We start from the raw sequence: 3,926 nt of genomic DNA, 5'->3' as shown, positions 1-3,926 counted from the left end.
TCTATTACAATCTAATTTCTTTCCTTCTTTCTTTCCTTCTTTCTTTCTTTCTTTCTTTCTTTCTTTCTTTCTTTCTTTCCTTCTTTTTAGTTTACAGGTTCCTTGATAATTAGATGATTACATCAATCCTTTTCAATGGTCTAATAGCTTTAATACGTGAAGGAAAAATTTAAAATGCTTTTGTCTTATGGTATTTGAACAGACACACACTCTCCAGGGCTTCAGAACATACCAGAAAAGTTTCACATAGGGAACCATAGAAGATTTTATTGTTTCAAGTGACTCCATCCCTTTAAATGGGCCAGGAAGGTGGGGATGTTGAAGAGGGGGAGGAACTTGTCTCTGCTCACTATAAATTAAAAAGGTTTCCTTTTGCCTGTGCCCCAGCTGTCAGGAGTTAAACTCCGGATGTCAGTCCAGGAGCAGAAGTTAATGATGGTACGGAAGCAGTCAATCCATTTGTTTAGGATGGCTCCCAGCTTCGCTGGACCCCAGACCTCCAGATGTACCATTCTTCTGTGCTGTCAAAATACTTAGGTTTCCTGCAAAACAAAGGGATAAGAGTGAGAAGTCAGGTGATACCGGCTGGATAGCAAGCCCCTGACTCCTTCAGGGCTGGTCCCCCATTATGTGCTAACAAAGGTGTCTTGCAGGGTTACTAAGAAGCACCTTGCTAAGTGTGTATCTGCAGGAATGCTAATCTGGAGTCAGGACACAGGAGTTTGTCCTACAGTGATTCTGTTGTGCCACCCTGGGGAGGAATCCCTGGTGTTTTATGTTGGCCATGAGCACCTGGGGGTGAGGGTTGGAGCAGAGGACAGAGAAGGAAACCTGGGACAGCAGATTGTAAACAGATTCTGCATTTGAGTCCTGCTTATTTCATTTAGTAACCTTGAACCTTGGGACCAAGGTTCTTCTCCAAGACTCAGTCACCATCCCCATCTGTAAAATGGGATGGCTCTTCCTTCACAACACTACTATGTGAGTTAGAGGGAGGAACAGACCTGTTTACCATGCAGTAACTGCTATGCGGATTAGACTGTAACTGTCCACTGCACTCTGAAGCTCTTTTGATCCAGCCTTCCCTTTGCTACAGGACCGCACATTCACCCTCTGCTCTCTGTACCCAATAGCAACTTAGACCCTGAAGTGACAACCCAGGAGAAAGACGGGGGCTTGCAAATCAGAAGTGATGTGTATTGGTGACACGGGGTGTCGTTGTGTCCCTTGGCCGTGGGGGACAGTGAGGCTAAAAGGAAAGAGGAAGCTGTGAGAGAGGCACTCGGGTGTTAGGAATGAGGGACGGGGAGATGAGACTGAGTGGGTTGACAGCTACTCTGTCTGAGATCAGAGTCGTACTTCCCCACCTTCCTAATGCTGTGACCTCTTACTACAGTTCCTCATGCTGCAGTGACCTCCAGCCATAAAACTGTTCCGTTGTTACTTCATAACTGTGATTTTGCTTCTGTTGTGAATCAGAATGCAAATATCCGATATGTAGGATACCTGATATGTGACCCCTGTGAAAGGGTCAATTGGACCCCAATGGGGTCATGACCCACAGGTTGGTGACAGGCTGTTTGGTTCTGGTTTCGGTTTGCAGAGGTTTTAAGGTTGCACTGTCTTCTCAGCCTTTACTGATTTTGACCCAAATGCAGAACACTTATCACCTGCATGTTGACACGTGACTAAGTTCCACACATGTGGGGTACCATGTAAGTCAGCTGATGTATGTAGAGCACTTGCTCTGTGTGTGCTGGGTGTTGAACTAAGTCCTCATAGTTGTCCCCAGAAGCAGGTACTGTGGCTATCTCCATTCACAGATAATAACACAGAGGCACTGAGGGGGTCAGTGGAGTAGAGTGGAGTGGGATGTTTGTTTTGATATCGTACAGAACCAGGCTGGCCTCGAACTCCTGTCTGATCCTCCAGGCTCTGTCCCCCAAGTGCTGAGGTTACAGGTCTGTGCTACCACAGCTACACCAGTATGAATCCTAAGACTGATCCATTCTTACCAATTTAGCTAAATCCTCAAGCCAGAAGTGGAATCTGAACCGTGGCTCTAGAGTCCTGCCCTCAAAGCTCTGGGAAGCGGGTTTGGTCCAGGTGCTCAGCAGTGATCTTGATGGGACTCAGGTCAGACTCCAATGCCCAGGCTGCTTCCCCTTAGCAAAAACCTGTTCAAACCACAAGCAAAAGACACGGGGGAAAGTCGTCAGAGGGTTCAGGGAAACCAAGGTTCTCTTGGTAGATTATAAACTTGGATAAAATCAAGCATGTTTAAAAGTGCTAAAGATCTTTAAATAGCTTACATATATTAGAAAAAGGACCATAGGACTGCAAGGATGAACGTCAAACTCCTGTATCTCTGAGAGATAACTGGCTGGGGCAAGCAAGAGACTTTTGAAGGATGGACTGTATAAGAGAAACATTTTCCCTATTCACTTTCTGTATTATTCAAATATCTTATTTTATTATATTTTCCTACTGAATATTGAACCCAACCAGTGAACTACAATCCTAGGATCTTTTTTTCTTTCAAATTTTATTTCATTTTAAAACAGGGTCTCCCTAAGTTGGCCATGTAGCCCAGGCTGTCCATTGAGCTTAGGATCCTACTGTCTTGGACTCCCAAGTATCAGAGATTATTATTTTATGAAGTACAGCTCTTTAAACCTTTTACAACAATAGTGTGTGTGTGTGCGTGCGTGCGTGTGTGTGTGTGTGTGTGTGTGTGTGTGTGTGTGTGTGCGTGTATGTATAGGGGGTTGTACAATCATACACAGACCCTTAGAAAGATGCACAACATGGCAGGGTGTGGCAGATCACTTAATGACTTCTTCAGTTTATCACAGGAGAAAACCCCCCACAGTTTCACAGATTTCTAGAGGCAACCCTGAAAACTTAGGAAGATGCAGGAAAAATGAGAGTAAAATAGAAGTGTAAAAGACTCTATTAAGGTGGTCAACACCATGTGCCTGCTGTTCCCTGAGTTTCTGCCCTCGGTCACCCACACTCACCTTCAGAAACAGCCAGCTGGACACACCAAGGGATGCCCCAGTCTCACATCGAACACGCATCTGCTACGGCAGTTAGCAAGCTGTGAACAGTGCAGAGTGATGCCCAGTGGCCTCAGTTTACCCCTCTGTGCTACCTAGCCTTTGGGGTGCTCTTTCACTCTGAACTGTCTAGATGGAAAAGACGAATGCTCGTTGGCCTCCGTCAAAGAGGAAAGCCTGTCTTGATACAGAGTGGAAGATTGTGGCAAGCCTGTGTGAGAGAAAGAAGTCAGGTCAGGCACAGAGACAAGTGCCACATGATGTCACTCATGTGGAACCTAAAAAGTTGACCTCATAGGAACAGAGAATATAATGGCCTGTACTTGAGGCAGGGGCCCTGGTGGAAGTAACTGGAAGGCCTTAGTCAAAGGATTCATAATTTCAGACAGTAGGAACAGTTCTGGGAGCTATTGATTTCCACAGTAACTATTATTCTTGAAATCTGCTGAGAGTAGACCTTAAGACTTTAAATCATTGACAAAATTTGTAAGTAATGCGTCTGTTAATTATCTCGGTATAGTCATTTCAGAAAATACACAGATTTTAATATGGCTTGTACATAATACATATATGATTTCCACCTGTCAATTAAAACAAGAGGTTTTTGTTTGTGGGTTGCCATTTGCATGTGTGCGTGTGCATTCTCGTGTGAGGCTCACAGGCAGGCACAGGTGAATTCATTTATGTGGAGGACAGATATAGTCGAGTGCCCTTTTCAATTTGTCTCCACTTTATATACTGAGGCAGCACCTCTCACTAGTCTGTCTACCTCACCAGCTTGCCCCTGCAGATCCCCTGCTTCTGCCTTCCAAGTGCCGGGAGTACAGGTGGGCCACCACACCTATCCAACATTTACCTAGGTACTGA

General features: G+C 45.1%; 1 long non-coding RNA gene across 1 annotated transcript; it reads right to left on the bottom strand.

The window, feature by feature from the left end:
- Nucleotides 1–240: 240 nt before the first annotated feature.
- LOC134486768 (uncharacterized) lies at nt 241–3,286 on the bottom strand. The gene is made up of 3 exons (XR_010066150.1): nt 3,021–3,286; nt 2,016–2,177; nt 241–542 (listed from the first exon to the last, which is right to left on the bottom strand). It is a non-coding gene; the product is annotated as an uncharacterized LOC134486768 (long non-coding RNA).
- Between the last annotated feature and the right edge of the window lie 640 nt (nt 3,287–3,926).

Source organism: Rattus norvegicus, chromosome 4 (assembly GCF_036323735.1).
Source record: "Rattus norvegicus strain BN/NHsdMcwi chromosome 4, GRCr8, whole genome shotgun sequence".
NCBI lineage: Eukaryota > Metazoa > Chordata > Mammalia > Rodentia > Muridae > Rattus > Rattus norvegicus.
The sequence above is the reverse complement of the archived record's forward strand: the minus strand, read 5'-3'. Positions and strand labels throughout refer to the sequence as shown.